Source organism: Sus scrofa, chromosome 1 (assembly GCF_054392235.1).
Source record: "Sus scrofa isolate SSC_HxYL_T2T_F1_AM1 chromosome 1, Sscrofa_HxYL_maternal_Yorkshire_Landrace_v2.0, whole genome shotgun sequence".
NCBI classification, from domain to species: Eukaryota; Metazoa; Chordata; class Mammalia; order Artiodactyla; family Suidae; genus Sus; species Sus scrofa.
The window spans coordinates 144,556,938-144,574,826 of NC_139383.1; the positions used below are offsets into that span (position 1 = coordinate 144,556,938).

General features: G+C 36.9%; 1 protein-coding gene across 7 annotated transcripts in view; it reads right to left on the reverse strand.

The window, feature by feature from the left end:
* Nucleotides 1-17,889, reverse strand: part of LOC102166428 (uncharacterized) — a 531,894-nt gene that overhangs the window by 208,989 nt on the left and 305,016 nt on the right. For 2 of the 7 annotated variants that reach the window (XR_014814721.1, XR_014814720.1), the window contains exons 1-2: nt 16,820-16,896; nt 10,849-10,928 (exon numbers count right to left, since the gene is read on the reverse strand). The exons of 2 other annotated variants lie outside the window; for them this stretch is intronic. The gene's annotated coding sequence lies outside the window, so the exon portion shown is untranslated. Of the gene's footprint in view, nt 1-10,848; nt 10,929-16,819; nt 17,212-17,889 lie in introns of those variants that run through there. 3 more of the 7 variants (XR_002345578.2, XR_002345579.2, XM_084975226.1) reach the window with 3 other exon arrangements.

Genomic DNA, 17,889 nt, shown 5'->3' on the forward strand with positions numbered 1-17,889 from the left:
AATATGCAAAAGTGGTAAGCTGAGATATAAAAATCCTTTGCTCCAAGAATACATTCTGAAATATAATACTGAAGAGTATAAACAAGAAAATGAAAATCATTCATAATCCCATCACTTAGAGATTACATATCCTGAGTGACATATATTTCTTTCTTCTAAATCAAATCTACTCCCCAGGGTTTGATAGAAATACAATTTAAGTTATCTTTTAGTTCCCCTCCTTCACAATATTGCACAAAACTTAAGATTTAAAATCCAGGAAATTTTGGAAGAGGGCCTCTGTTGCAATGATCACAATCAACTCAAACCTATGTCCTCTGCTATGCCATCCGCAGCCATAGGGACCCACTGCTGTAGCTCAAGATCATATTAAATAGTCTTTAAAAACACACTTTTTATATTTGCATACTCTTTCATTCTATCACTTTGCTGTGATTTCTTCAATGATCTTTGTATTGTTTGATACTTGGATTCTTTCAAGAATTTATGTTATTGCTGATAACCAACCCTACATAACACTATATTTATATATAAGCCATTGGCCAAATTTCTGACTGTTTTGTAAGGATGGATTCTTTGTAATGGGTACAGACAGTTTTAAGGATCTTCATTCAAACTTCAAAATTACTTTTCTAAAATCATGTTAACAAATTGATGATTTAGGCCTTTCAAAATATTGTTGGAGTTCCAATTGCGACGCAGTGGAAACGAATCTGCCTAGGAACCATGAGTTTGCAGTTTCAATCCCTGGCCTCAATCAGTGGGTTAAGGATCCGGCATTGCTATGAGCTTTGGTGTAGGCCAGATGTGGCTCAGATCCCACATTGCTGTGGCTGTGGTGTAGGCCGGCAGCTGTATGTCCGATTCAACCCCTAGCCTGGGAACCTCCATATGCTGCAGCCAAAATATTGTAAACTTCCTTCTTTGTCTATTTTTCATGTTTTTTGAAACAAATAAAAGTTCTAAGTTTTTATGCAGTTAAATTACGCCTATTTTTCTTTGTAGTTTTTTTCCTTTGTTGTATGTATAGGAATTCTATATCCTGAGACTTAATATTACTCTCTTATGTTTTCACTTTTATTTAACACTTTAAATTTATTTTCTACAATGAACTAGGGTATTTTTTTTAAATACTTAAATCAGTCTGTCCCCCACCATTTCCTTTCCCTAGTAATGCATAATGCTGTCTTTTATAGATGACCTAAGTAACCTGAAGTCGAGACCTAGACTTGGCTGAGATGAGTGAGGGACTTATCTGTTAGGCAAAATTTAAGGGGGCACTAAGAAAACCTCAATAATCAAATAATCTTTTGATATAATATTTAAAAATATCAAAACTAATACAAAAATTTATAACAAGCAATAAATTAAAATTTTAAGTAAATACACCATCAAGTCCTATAGCTTTCTGGGATTATTTTTCAAAATAAAATTTACATAAAGTGACACGATTACTAGCAGTATCCCCAATGTTTCCAGGGATTCCTGTGGAGAGTTACACTCTCTGGAATCTCACCTCTCATACCCAACTCGCTGAATTGTCAACCATTTCTAACCATCTCATCACCACTCTGCACAGCTTCATTCTCAGCATGGACACAATCCCTTCATCTTTATTTCCCAAGGCACTGCTAACACAAGGCTGTTATGCATAACAGATTTTTACTGAAAGTTTGGAGATAATTGAAAGTATAACATGGAAGGGGAAACACCCTAAGATTCATTATAAAACATCATTGTGTCTAAAATTTCACAGTGGCACCCTCCAATCACTGTCACAAAGATGTCGCCTTAGATTGGCCAGATGCCAAGCTGCTTTCTTCCTACTGAGTTCTTTCACCTGTCATATGTCTTTCCTGGGCTCAGCAATTATCAACCATCCTTCACCACCTTTTTTTCAGTTCAAGTTATCAAGTTATCACATGAAAACTAAAAACTTTACTGTGCAAAGTAAATGCCCAGAGTACTGGCTTTTGTATCATTTACTGCTTGTTATTCTTCATCTATATTCCTTTGCCCTTAGCACTTCAGAGCTTACTGGCCTGACTTCTCAACTGCCAGCACCTGTATTTATTGCCTGAAGCATGATTTGGCCACCAAAGTTTGGTCCATGAGAGCAGAAGGTTGGAGATACCCAGAGATTAATGTCTGCCCCTTTCCCAATCCAACGCCCCTCAAAAAATAACTGAAGGAATTTGTTGTGTAAACACCCAAGTTCTCTTATCCTTGGTGAGTTATAGCAGATGAGTCTAGGTTCATGTTTTATACCAGCTCCCAGATTTCACCAGCAAGATCAGGCTCCACTTGCCCACAGTGTTTAGGTGGTAGAGAACAAAAGCTTCCTTTGCTGCCTTCCCTCTCTGTCTTACTTCTCTTCCCCTGCCAGTATTTCCTAGCATTACCTCCCAAATCAATTATTTACACTCCAATACTTATCTAAGGGTCCACTTCTTCTGACAGCATTCCTAACCAAAGAGTAAGTCTAACTCGGCCCCACGACCTTAGCTTTACAAAGAACAAGGAGAGCTTTAGAATGAAAGATTGTCTTTAAAATGGCTTCAACATTTGTGTATTAAATTCCTTAGTTAAATTAATTTCCCACCAACAACTCTATAAGCAGGAGGGGAGACAATGTTGGGCAGAGTCTAAAAGACATAATATTTATTCTCCTGCTATCAAAAGCAAATTCCGAGGATGCATTTCACTTAAATTCTAGCATACATATAGTGCTTTTGTCCTCTGATTTCCATTTTCAGTTCCATTGATCCATATGCTAGTACATATTTTATTATAGCTCTTATCATGTTTTTTAAAAATATATATAATTTTGCCTCTGATAGCTGCCACCCCTTCTTTATTTTCTTGTCTCATCTCACTCTTTTACATTTTCAGGTCAAATTTTAAAAAATAAATGTAGAGAAAAAAACTTGCTAGGATCTAAAGTATAATTGAATTAAACCTAGAAATTAGGAAGAAGTTAGATTTCGAAGAATTCTCTTTCTACGTGAAAACATGTTGTATCTCTCCATTAATTTCAATCTTCTTTTATGTCTCTCAGTAAAACATGGGTTATTGTTTCAAATAATGAAGCACATCTTTCTTATTGCAAATATGAAGTTCATTTGGCTGCAAATATGAAGCCCATATTTCTTAAATTTAAATTAGACCTACAGATAGAAATAAAAGTTTAAAAAGTTTGTTTCTCTTATAGTGAATTAATTCATAATATGGTGCAATGAAATGGGTACTTACTATTAAGTACAGTTATCTATTTTAGTTTACAGATAAAAGTTCAAAGACTTTTATTCAAATATGGCTTCTATAATATAGGTAGCTTTTCACCTGTCTTCAATTCAGTCTTAATAATATTAAAGACATGCAACAATCAATTTCAGAGAAAATCAACACAGTGGACAATGTAGCACAAAGGTTTCCAGAAATCCCACTCCTGGGCATATATCTGGAGAAAATGATAATTTGAAAAGATACATGCACCCTAGAGTTTGTTGCAGCACTATTCACAATAGCCGAGGCATGGAAGTAACCTAAATATCCATCAACAGAGGAATGGATAAAAAAGATGTGGTACATATGTTCAATGGAATATTACCCGGCCATTAAAAAGAACAAAATAATGCTATTTGCAGCATCATGGATGGACTTAAAGATTATCATACTGAGTGAAGTAAGTCAGACAAAGATAAATATCATATGATACTTATATGTGGAATATAATAAAAATAATATAAAAGAACTTATTTATGAAATAGAAACAAATTCAAAGGCTTCAAAACCAAACTTATGGATGCCATAGGGGAAATCGAGGGGGGAGGGAAAAGTTAGGAGGATTGGAATAACATTACACACTAATGTGTAAAATAGGTAATTAATAAGAAACTGCTATATCATACATGGAAATCTACTCAGTTTATAATAAACTATGTGGGAAAAAGAATGGATATATGTATATGTATAACTGATTAATTTTGCTGTACACCTGAAACTAATACAATACTAATACAATATTATAGGTCAACTCCAAAATTTTCTTAAAAAAACCACCAAGGTTATGACTAATAATTTCAATTTCTGAAATTTAAAATTTGCTTATACTCATTCCCCAAAAAGACTTGAAATAACTTAGAACAAAGGACGTAAATGTTAAGGTTAATTAAACAAGAACCAAGAAAAGGAGAAGGAATTATTTTGTTTCTTTTCACCCCGAAATATTTATTTAGACCCAGTCTTTTTCTACCTAGGTACTTTTAGGTTCTGGGGCCAGTACTAAGTGATCTGACTGTTTTAAACATAAGACTACAATATGACTAAGCGATAATAAACTTTATAAATATAGACTCAAAAAAATACCATGAACTCATAAGAACTTAAAGTTACAACTTTTGCTCTCATCTCTTTAGGATAATGAGCTTCAAATTTTGCCTTTGCCTTTATCTCTCAGTGAGATATTGGCCAAATTACACAACTTCTCTGGGGCCTCTAATTTTGGCAACCAGAAAAGTTATAAATTCTCTTCCAGCATTTACCTTTGGTCTAAAATGACACTTACTCTGAATAGCTAAATCTGGGTGACTTATTAAACAATTTATGTTCATTTGCTAATGTTTCCTCACAACCATCCAGGAAGTGTACTTATTTTTTAACACCTTTATTTGAATATAATTTACCTACCATAAATCCATATCACCCATTTACAGTATACAATTTAATGATATTTTGTCAAAATTCCACATTTTGGGTAAAGTAGGAGGGGTTGTTTAGACTACAAATTCTTCTTACTAAATGTGTGACAAGTTCAACAAGCCTCTCGATAGAATAAGAAGTGCTTTCATTTTATTTGATGCATTTCAAATTCCTATGATATCAGACAATGTTCAAATATAAGTCTACAAATATTTCAGAGACAAAAGAAATATATTTGGTGGGATACTCAGGATTCTGCCGAAGACATTATAATGGTAAAATAGTTTCAGATGATGGAGACACAGACATATGGCATGGCTCATGCCCTAACAACAGAAGAAAAAGACACGTGTCTGACATTACACTATCCCTGTGCTGTGACCTTTGGCAAATCTCTAAGCCTCTGTTTTTCTCATGTTTGATAAAAGACAATCAGTTATACTACAATCTCTCTCTATTACTCTGACAATGACATTTTCATTAATTAAATATCATATATTATTAACTGTTATCTAAAATTAAATCTTGTTCCTCAGATACCATAAAATATATGTTTTGATGGGAACCAGTGGCCACAGTTGGAATTTTACGTAACTGTGATTAAAGAAAAAAATATATGGAGATTAAACAAGATACAACTGAACAACCAATGGGCCAAAGAAGAAATCAAAGAGAATTCTTAAAATATTTTGAGACAAATGAAAATGCACAAAAATTTTTAGAATTTACCAAAAGCTATTCTAAAAGGGAACAATTTATTGTTCATAGCAATAAATGCTTACTTCAAGAAACAAGAAAAAAACTCTCAAACAGCCTAAGTTTATACCTCAAGCAACTAGAAAAAGAACAAAGCCCAAAGTTAGTAGAAGGAAGGAAATAAATATTACAGAAGACTAATATATAGAGAGTAAATTAAATAATACACTCAGAAATGAAATAGAGCCCAAAAAGATTTAGAGAAGTCCAACGAAACAAAGCATTGTTTCTTTGAAAAGAGAAATAAAACTGACAAGCCATTAGCTAACCTCACCAAGGGAAAAAAGAGTGAGCAGACTCAAATAAAACCAGAAATGAAAGAGGAGACATTACAATGATACCACAGAAAAACAAAATATCAGAGACTACCCTGCACAATTATATGCCAGGACATCTGACAACCTAAAATAAGTGGATAAAATTCCTAGAAACATATATAACCTACAATGACTGAATCATTATGAAACAGAAAATCTGAACAGACTAATTACTAGTAAGGAGATTAAGTTGGTAATCAAAAACCTCTCAACAATAAGAACAAATGGCTTCACTGGTGATCCTACCCAACATTTAAAGAAGAATTAATACCAAGCTTACTTAAGCTTTTCCAAAAAATAGAAGAGGTAACAATTCTAAACTCATTTTACAAGGCCAGCATTACCCTGACACCAAAACCCAGCAAGAATGCTACAAGAAAAGAAAACTGCAGACTAACATCCCTGATCAACATAAAGTAAAATATTTTCAACAAATGTTAGAAAATCAAATTCAGCAATACATTTAAAAGGATCATACACCATAATCAAATAGAATTTATCCCAGGGAGGCAAGAATGGTCAGCATATGCAAATCAATCCTTGTGACATACCACATTAACAAAATGAAGGACAAAAATTATATGATTCACTCAATAAATGCAGAAAAATCATTTGGCAAAATTCAACATCTGTGTAGGATGAAACTCTCAACAAAATGGGTATTGACGAAACACACCTCAAGACAATAAAAGACATATATATGGCAAGCTCTTGGCTAACATCATGCTCAATGGTGAAAAGTTGAAAGCTTTTCCTCTAAAATCAGGAACAAACAAGGATAACCACTTTCACTACTTTTATAAACATGGTATTAGAAGTCCTAACCAGAGCAATAAAGTAAGAAAAAGGAGTAAAAGGATGAAAATTGGAAAGAAAAAGTAAAACTGTCACTAATTGCAGATGATATGATAGTATATATAGAAAACCCTAAAGACTCAATTAAAAAACTATTAGAACTAATAAATTCAGTAATGTCACAAAATACAAAATCAATAAATAAAAATCTGGTGCATTTCTATACAAGTATAATGAGCTATCAGAAATAGAAATTAAGAAAATGATGCCATTTATAATTGTATCAAAAAGAATAAAATTTCACCAAAAAGTTAATAGGCCTATATGTTGAAAACTATAATACATTAGTGAAAGAAATTGAAGAATACAGAAAGAAATGGAAGATATACAATTACATGGGTTAATGGGTTGGAAGAACCAATATTTCTGAGCTGTCCATACTGCCCAAAGTAATTTATAGATTCGATGCAATCTCTATCAATATTCCAATACCATTTGTTCCAGAAACAGAACAAATAATATTAAAATTTATATGGAATCAGAAAAGACCCCAAAGAGCCAAAGGAATCTTGAAAAATATCAAAGCTAGATAGAGGCACTCCCTGAATTCAAACTATATCACACTCCCAGAGTTCATACTATATTACAAAGCTACCATAAATAGTATGAAAATGGCATAAAGCCAGACACATAGATCAATGGAACAAAATAGAAAGCCCAGAAATAAACACATGAACATTTCATCAATTAGTTTGTGATTAAAAAAAAAAAAGCAAGAATACACAAATGGGAAGGGACAGTATCTTCAATAAATGTTATTGGAAACACTGGACAGCCACATGCAAAAGAATGAAATTGGACCACTATCTTACACTATACCCCAAAATTAAATCAAAGTGAATTAAAAACTTGAACATGAGACTTAAAACTATAAAAACATAGGAAAAACATAGGTGGAATCTCCTTGACATAGATCTTAGTGATGATTTTTTGGATGCGCACCAAAAGCAAAAGCAACAAAAGCAAAAATAAACAAATGCGACTGTATCAAAATTAATAGCTTCTTCACAGTAAAGGAAAAAAAAAAGGCAGCCTATTAAAATGAAACAAAATATTTACAAATCATATGTCTAACAAGAAGCTAATATACAAAATATATAAAGAACTTTGTATAACTCAGCAGGAAAAAAAAAAAAAGCAGTCATACAAAAATGGGCAGACAATCTGAATAGACATTTTCCAAAGAGGACATACAGATAGCCAGCAGGTATATGAAAGGGTGCTCAACATCACTAAACATCAAGGAAATGCAAATCAAAACCACAATAAGAAATCATCACACACATGTCAGAATGGCTATTATCAAAAAGATAAGAAAAAACGTATTGGCAAGGACGTGGTAAAAAGAAAACACTTGTACACTGCTGTTGAGAATATAAATTGCTGTAGCCACTATGGAAAACAGTATAAAGTTTCCTCAAGAAATAAAAATAACAACAGAACTATATGATTCAGCAGTTCCACTTCTGGCATTTTATCCAAAGAAAACTCAAATGCTAACCCAAAAAAGATATATGCCCACGGTATTCATTGCAGCATTATTTGCTATAGCCAAGCCATGGTAAAAAAGTCCATCAGTGGATGAATGGATAAAGAAACTGTGACATATGTAACACAATAGAATATTATTCAGCCATTAAAAGAATGAAATCTTGCCATTTGTCACAATATGAATGGACTTCAGGGCACAACGTTAACTGAAATCTGTCAGACAGAGAGGCAAATGCTGTATGATCCCTCTTATAGGTAGAACTTAAAAACAAAACAAAACAAAACAAACAACAACAAAAAAGCTCATTGACACAGAGAATAGATTAGTGGATACCAGAGGTTGGGGATGTGGGTTAGGATGGGAGAAATAGGTGAAATGGGTCAAAAAAAGGCAGTTTAAAAAAAATAGAAATGTTGTGTATTTTGATGGAAACAAGTGGCCATGGTTAGAATTTTATGCTACAGTGATTACAGAAAAGAGATAGAAAAAAATTATTCTTGGTCAAATTAAAATCAAAGTAAAAGATTCATTTTCTTAATTTGAGAGAAAGTTGTAAACAAATGAATGTAGTTATTTGTGTGGTGAGTAAATCTTTACGATATGTTTAAACTTCTCCTTTGCAAGAAGTTTCTAGAATGACCCACCATATTCAGGGAAGTCTAATTTAATTTCATGGTTGATATGTATGATCTGCCAAATTCCATGTTTGATGGTATTCCACTGATGATACAAAATATTGGTTTAATGTGATTTTGGGCTAGTGTGATTCCTGCTTTCCACAGTGGAATTGTTATCTGAGTGAAATGGATAGAAATGTCAGGGGAAATGGGTGGTGGTGAACATGTGGATTCTGAGCTGGTGGCTGCTTCAGTATGAGTTACCAAGTTGGTCATTGCTCTCCTTGCTGCCACACTGAGAGAAGAAATTCAAAGGTGTTCACTGCACAAAAATGTGTTCAAAACCATGTGGTCTGCATAATAAATAACTCTTCACATTGATGATCAGTAAAATAAATATTTACTGAGTACATACTACAGGCAAACCCTGTGCTAAGTTCGGTGGCAAATGCAAAGATGAGTGATAAAAAATCTCTGCCTTTTAAGTAACTTTAAATCATAAGTAACCTTGAATCAAGGCAGACGAGGAGAGGGCATTAAAAGAGTAAGGAAGACAAACTGACTGAGGATTTAGGGAGGCTTCTTAAAAAAGTGTACATTTGGAGTTCCCGTTGTGGCGCAGCGGTTAATGAATCCGACTAGTAACCATGAGGTTGCGGGTTCGATCCCTGCCCTTGCTCAGTGGGTTAACGATCCGGCATTGCCGTGAAGTGTGGTGTGAGTCACAGACGCAGCTCGGATCCCGCGTTGCTGTGGCTCTGGCGTAGGCTGGCAGCTACAGCTCCGATTAGACCCCTAGCCTGGAACCTCCAAATGCTGCGGGAGCGACCCAAGAAATGGCAAAAAGACAAAAAAAAAAAAAAAAAAAAGTGTACATTTGAGCCAGGCTTTACAGGCAGACCTTAATTACCTACCTTAATCCAAATTAAGAAACTATGACTAAATACATTTTAATTCAAGGCCTTAATCATTAGTAAAAGATTTGGCAAATCTGCATGTGTCCAAAGTAAATATTAAGCCACTTTTTATATGTATTGCTTTTGTGGAAAACTCCATAATATGAATGCTAGAATAATTAAAGCACAATAGTGAATGTAAAATCAGAAAAGTTACTTTTTCATGTATAAATTATAATACCCATGCTTAAATTTTTTAGTGCTAATATTCAGATACAAACACTATCCTATGACTTCCAGCAGGTATGATACAGGAAAAGAGGCTGATTTAAAAGAAAAAACAAACAAAAAATAGCTTCTCAAGTAATGTGAAAATCACAAATGCATAATTGAGTGCAGGAAATTTTAGTGTGGAGTTCAGTGCACTGGAAGTAGTTGGGTCTCCATTTGCAATGCTTCTCTCTCTTGACTGTTCAGCTTTCGTGGCATCATCTCCAGTTCTGGGTCAGCGGATACCTCACCCTCCAGGCCACTGGCCCACCCTCATTTGCCCAGGATGTCATTGATGTATGATGCTAAATCATCATATAATGAAGAACAAAGTACTCAGGCTTTTCTAATTTTCACAGAAAATGAAATTTAATTCAAAACTATGCCTGGCTAATTAAACTTTCCTGCGATCTAATTTGCTCTAATTATTTCCATAAATTGAGATGTAACAGGGGTTATATAAAATTATCATAACAGAAAATTGAGTTTTAGTCTGAGTTTTAAGCTAAGACGAGGTTTCTGAATTATTCCAACCTGTTGCTAAATGTGAATACCCTTGTACAAAAATCAGAACTGTACAAAATAAAATGAAATAAAATAAGTTTTTCCCTTCCTCTTTAAAACCCTAAAGTTTCACTCTGTTGAAATACTATAGACTGAGGTTACACTGCACAAATGAAGCTGAACACCAATTCTGAAAACCTAATGATAAACTAGGTCCAATGAAAATCTGAGTCATTTAACTTCAATACATTGACCATCCAACACTACCCATAAGCCAAACTACTTCCTACTTCCTAAAGGATATAAAATCTAAGTATATCCTGTATTAAAAAGCATTAATGCCCAAAGCTGATTCCTGGCCCGGGAACTACATATGCCACAGGGCAGCTGAAAAAGAGGGGGGAAGCATCAATATCCTCTATCAGATTGTATTTTCATACCTCTGTGGCACCAGGATGGCAACTTTTGGAATGTTCCCAACTCTTTTTTTGTTGGAGAGAGGAGAGTAAAGGCCGAGAACCTAAGGGAGAAGTGAAATGATTATCACTAATGGGAGCATGTTAAACTGAACCAGAGAATGTTGCCCAGAGTTAGAACAAACACTGAAAAAGAAGATATGAACAGAATGAATTCACAACCTAAATCATTAAAACAAGAAAGAATTTGGACCTCAGGGTAGCCTTCATCGTGGCTAACTAGATCACTTTCTACTCATGCTGGTGTAAACTTCACAATAACAGAGCCTGGATGCCACCAATGGGAATAACAGCCATCTATAGACGTCTTATGAAACTGCCTGATAAAAAGGTTTTTTTGTAATCAATTAAATAAATATATTAAATTAAACTCATCTATATTTTTAATGTACCTCCTTGTAGTTCATTATGTAAGACCCCCATATGTTCTGTATCATTAGTGAAACATTCTCAGTGGTGTAATGATGTAGTACATACACATGGGGTAAAGTAATGCATTTTTCATTTCTTCTGCACATTTCATTACAGGGTGGAGATGCTGCAATTTTTCATTTAAGATTCCATTTTGGTGTGGGAAAGGGGAAATAGACCCAGAGCCAGAGCTGCTTCCAATTTCTCTAATTTCATAATTCAGCAACTGATCATTTGCTGAGGATAACTTTTCTTAACACTTCTCTTCCCATTAGTGTTCATGAAAGGAAGGATAGAGGCTGTAGTTCCTAGCATTTTTTTTAAAAACAAACACGAGATATTTGATTTTTGAAGAAAATGAATCCTTTCATTTCCATCAGCCAGTTTTGCCAATAATAATTTCAACTCGTGACCTAATTCCTTAAAGGGAAACCCTACTTTACAGAAGACAGAAAATGTAGGATCCCACATTCTCAGTTAGTACTCTTTGCTTTAGAGATTATCCATTAGAGTTTTGTTTGTTTGTTTGTTTTTGCTTGATTGGTGTAACTAGAGCTTTTTGATAACCTCATCAAAAATGACTGCTCCACAGAGGAGTCTATAACTCTCTACAATGATATGAAAAGCTGTTGGATCACAGCCTATAAATAGCTATGTACTGATCCCATGGCATTTTTGTTTCTAATGAAAGGTTACAAGCCAACACAAAGGTACAAAAGTTAAGTATTTCCATGGGATAGCTCAGGGCCCCTAGTGTTTATAACTGTGGCTTCTCCATTTGCTGAGCTAGTTCATCCTTTCCTTTCTCATTTATCTACAGTGAAAGGGCTTCTCAGGGTTTGAGCACTAAACTGGCTGTGAAATATCTCCCCCTCCCCAGTCTTTCAGCCTCATCTTGGCCCAGGAATTCAGTGCAGCTGCAACATGACCCACCTCACCCTTCTCCATCTTCCCTGTGCCCCTATCCCTGACCTGCACAAGTCAAGAAGGAACTCCTTCTAGAAGGAAGATGTATTATTACACATTATTTCATCACAAGACGCCTGTTGAACAGGGATGGCCAGTGGGCTCAATTAAGTGATTCTTAGGATATTTGTGGCTATTAGGGGTTGATACCAGATAACATGCTTCATTTTCCCTGGGGTGTGTCCATTGATACCAGATAACATGCTTCGTTTTCCCTGGGGTGTATCCAGAAACAGGCATTTTTCCTTCTCACCATTTGAAAATATCTGATCTATAACATATTTTCTATTCCTTCACTTTAAGTGAATTTTAATAATTACTATATCCTTTTCCTTTGAAGTGTCCATATTAGGATGGAGGCCTGGATCAGGGAGAGAGGAAGGAAGAAGGAAAAAGAAGCAGAAGAGACCTCCACAGGTTGGTAGGAGGAATAAAAGTTAACAGCCAACAAGCCAGAGAGTCCCAGTTGTCTACGAAGTGCCTCTTTAATAATAAGGTAGGAAGACAATAACAGTGAATATTTGTTTTCTGTTAAGCATCACTTCCTTGTCTGACTTAAGTTGATGTCTACCAAGGCCACAGATGACCCAGCTCTGCCTACACTCCTCAAGTTGGAATATTCGCAGGAGAGTCAAGGCACAGATGATGCAATGGATGTAGTATTTTGTTGCAACAAGAGCTGATGAAGAACAAACCCCCTGGCAAGCGAATGAGTGGGCTGTCCTAATGTCTACCCCAGTACTCTGTTTTTAAGGTAAACTTCTCTGCAAAATGGGCACTCAAAGAAAAATAACTATAAAGTCCAAACTGAAATACAAGGCTGCGTTTGCTGCCTCCTCCAACAGATTTCCTTTCAATTCATCTGAAGTGCGCAGCACCTACCATGTGATATTTTGTTCCTCAACCAATAATGACCCACATACAGCTGTGCACATTATCTGGCAGACAGATGTTGGATTAGGGCTGCAGCTGATACAGTTCATATGCAGAAAGAAAAAGAACAGTCCATTAGAGCTAATTCTCTTCTTTCTTAACAGGTTCACTATTTGAACCAGACCCTCCACTTGGTTTATCTGTAAAATATAGTAGATTCAGTCTCTTCTTGATGTTCTCCTGTTTCAGAGAGGAGTTAATCGGGTTAAAGGTTTTGGCCTTTAGCCAAAACCTCTGATTCCAGACTTTAAACAGGAATGCTCTCACTTTCCCCTCCGTCTCCATAACTACATTCTCAGGGGACTGAGGAGTTTAAGCTGAAATTAGATGGCTACAAGTGCTAACACCTGCTACAAGTTCATCCATTTTTGCTAGTTTTACTGCAATGTCGGGTTTGTGCAGTAAAAGATGGAGAAGGGAGCAGTGGCCCTATCATGGTGTGCCATTTTTTCTCAATGGCTTTTCTCATTTTGCTGCTTTCGCAGCCACGCTGTGACTGAGCAGGGCTGTCCTCTCTCTGGCTTCCACCTCATTACCAATACCCACAGAAATAAGACCAATGGAGATAGCCACAAATGCCTTCCTCATCTGAGAGAGCCAGAAATGCATAAAGATGACCTAAATTATTTACAGGTTTTCCTTTTTTTCATCAGCACATATAGGCTGGGGTGGTGAAGATGGCCCACCACTCCCCTATTCTCACAGGAAAAAAACAACAACACACATTTTGGCGGAAGTCTCAGACTTACATGGAAAATGAGAGCCAAGTGAAAATGTCTTACCAGCCACTCCCCAAATAGGGTACAAACAAATGGGAATGGATTCAGCTGGGGCCCTCTAGTCTTGAAAGGTTAGGGGATACAGGGGGAATGAGGAAAGGAATGAGTCTCTGGACTCTAAGACTAATCCTTACTGCTCCCTTTTCACCAGGAAGGACCCTCAAGTCAGGGAGGCATCCAGTTCAAAGTGCCCCGTCCCCATTCACAGCTGCTCCATCAACATCAGCTCAGCAGGGAGAGCTTTATAACTTGATGCAAATTGCATAACTAGCAGGAACAGCATGTCGGACAATGGCATCCGCTACCTGCTCTGCTCCTGTCTAGTTATGCAATTTGCATCAAGTTATAAAGCTCTCTTTACAAAGACTTTCAACATTAAGCCTCTTTCCCCAGTTCTACTGCTTCTGCTTTCATCCATTTCCTCTTTTTCATTCTATCACTTAAACTCCAGCAAGCTCTTAGCATCTATGCCTTCTATTTTCCTGGAAGCACAAGTTATGTCCTGCTCTCCTATTTAATATTCTGCTTTAAATTGCTGTTTATAAAGGCATTTATTTCTCCAGGTCTTCTGGCATGCATAGGGCCTAGCCCAGTGAGTTCTTTTCTCTGTCTTCATTTCCTTTATAGCAAACTGCTTCCTCATCCCAGCAAGGTTTGTCTGTCTTTCCTAAGCTTCAAGAACGTTAACAACTAAAAGTGGAACTCCCACCACCCTACTTGGTGCTGGATTGGAGGGTCCATAATGAAAATATTTCTAATACACATTTGCATTCCAAGGTAATATCTCCACCCTTTCTCTAAAAACCCCATTGTCCCAGAATCCTAGGGTAGAGAAACCAGAGATCTTCAAAAGGCAGTCATTTCATTCAACTTCATTTTACTAGGATTGAAGCTGAGGCACAGAAAGAAAAAATACTTCTGCTCATCCTCGTGTTTTTCCCTTAAAATATTTTAAAAGCTTAACATTTGCTTTATGCATGTTAAAACACAAATCTCTAGGCCCTTGGTTAAGAGGAGAAGGATGTAACTGGAGGGTATGAAGTGGAAATTTCTTCCTTATAATTCCATACTAAATTGCCTTTAGACTGTCCTCACCTGGAGGCTAAAGTGCTGATGGGCAAAGAAAGCCCTGGAGCCAGAGGTCAGCTGAGCACACACATTCCATTAGCGCCTGCTGTAATTTGTCCTGCATGGCAGAGGCAGAACGAAGGGCTTAGTACATAGACGACTCCCTTCAAACTGCGCCTGCAGGTGGAAGCACAGCAAGGGCTGTGGGCAGGCAGGGTTTTCTTTTCGCCAGTGAATGTTTAACACCACAGGGTGGGTGATCACTTCCAAACAGATACCCTATTAGGATGATCTAGGAAACACAGTGGGTGGTTAACCTTTCTTCTCTGGGTTCTGAGTCTGATTGACTTCACTCCCTAGAAAGGCATTAGGTGGCAGCATGTGACTTGGTCCTTTCCGCAAAGTCCCCAGATATCGGGTTTGGGTGGCCGGCTGGGATCTACACCAAACCAGAGAGAGAAGAGTGGAAATGTGGCAAATGAGGACAGAAGTACATGGGAAGAAGCCCCACCCTGTCTTGCCTCCCTTTAAAGCCTCTGCCGAGAGCCTTTCCACATGCAGATAACATTCACCCAAATTATTAAAGAGCAGAGAAAAAAATTCCCATCACAATTACATGGATGTTCTGTCAACAGCAGTAACAGTAGCAGTTACAGAATAACTACAGATAATTACAATCATTTAATTCAAAGTACCAAGTCACTTCATGCAGAACATGACTCATTTATCATTATTGACCTTAGAAGAAGCAAATTTACCCAAATCAATAAAGGTTCCAAATATCCATTAGAGCAGACAGAGATTGGTCACAAGTGTTAGGAGTTTCTATATACCTGGATTAAGAGGGGGAAGTAGATCTGGATGCTTTTGATTAATGAAGAGATTTTTTTTTTTCCCTTTAGAGACAGTTATTTGAAACAGAATTGACCTTAATTTCTCCTTTAATTCATGTTATGGAAAGTCAGTTGTTTTTGTTAAGAAGTTTCATTCTCATTAGTTGCTGAAACATAGTGTAATTACAAAAAGAGGTAATCTATAAATAGGTAGAGTTCAACTTTGTTTTTAATGGACTCTTTGGGGCTCCCTAAATATTCATATGGCAGAGATCTGTCTGGTGGGAATGACCAGACATTGTGGTTCTCTTTTAAACTACTGCTGTGAGCTTCTTCACACTCAGATAAAATTTACCCAAATTATGAAAGGGAATGGAAAAAACTCCCCACCACACTTACAGAGATGCTTTATCAACAACAGTTAACAGTAGCAGTTTCAGAATAACTACTGATAATTACAATATCCATGTTGTCAAATGAGAAAGTTTAAACTACTTTTGAGAGTTTGGTATTCAAAATTGAATGTGGAGGCAAATTGAGATAAGAAGTCAGTTTAGTCACTTAAATCTCAAATAGTTCAAATTGACTTCCAGACATGTAACAACATTACCTGACTTAATCCTGATGCTGAGGGCTGTTGGGGAGGGAGGAGAGAATTGGAGGGCAATTCCTATCTACCTTGACTAAATACAGAGGGTTCAGATTTTTGTCAAAAAAGGAATAGGCTGTGAAATGTGTTCGCATAAAATTGGCTGTTGTGTGGGGAGAAAAGATTTTAAGTCTATTTGTTTTGAAATTGTTCAAATTACAAGATTTCCTTCATGACAAAAATCTAAAATGTTGACAAACCAGGACAGTTATCCCACAGGAAGACCTATCACTACAATATCAGATGGTTCTCCTGCCCCACTCCCCAAATTCTGAGTCACACCACCAGATTCTTACCTCAGTTGGCTGAGAGGGAAACTGAGGCTGGCTTTCCCGAGGTCACCCAGTCAGTAAAGATGGAGCTAACATCTGAGTCCACATGAGTTTGGCTGCCAAGGCGGTCTGCTTCCCGCCCACATCGTGCTATCTCCAGTGGAGTTTGAATGATCCCTATCAGGAAGGTGTTCTGCAAAGAAGTCATCTGGAAGGACTAAATCAACATTCTAAAATGGGTTTTGAATGCTCCATACCCCCAAGAAGAAGAAATGATCTTTCCCATTCCTGTGGGGGTCTCCGGGAAAATCAGGTGCAGTGTAGCCCCCACTTTACATTGATTAGTTCTTGTAAAGAAGCCAAATTCCACAGCCCTCTCATTGAATATGGAGTTTAAAACCCTTACTTGAGGAACTGAGAAAAATTCTCCCCCACTAAAAATCCAGCCCAACAGGAAATCCAGGTACTGGCAGGGAGGGAATCAGCTGGAACCACTAAAGAAACAATTGCTTCCTTAGCACCATCTGGGGAAGAGACGCCAAGGTGGGGGCTGAGAACATAGAAGGAAGCTCTAAGGAAGAAGGGAAACTGAACAAGAAGCATAAGTCACTGGGACTGAAAATTTGTTCCATTTGTGTCTCTCTGCAGGAGGAAATAAAGAAATGCTGACAAGGCATGCCAGTCTGAATCCCCTGAGCAGTTGGCCTGTTTGACTTTGTGTGATGGTGGGCCAACCTGTGTGCCTGCCGGCTCACACCACCGTAGCTCTTCAAACACATTCTATAGATCCCGCTAATAAATTCCGTTTGGCTGCAACCCTTTCCCAGTTCCAGGCAGTTGCCTCTGAAGTGTAAGTGCAGCCTGTCTTTAAGCCAGGCTACTGCCACTTACTGGTGATCTGTACCTCTTTGGAAAATTAATCTACGCTGCATTTGAAGGCAGGGAGCCGAGTTTGAATGAAAATGCAGTACCATGGCTAGAGGACACAGCGCTCACACCTTCTGCAGCTCCAGAATAAGTGCTATGTTTTAAAAATATATATGTATGTGTTGGCAACATTGAAAAGGGGGCTAAAAAAACATCCCCCACAGAAG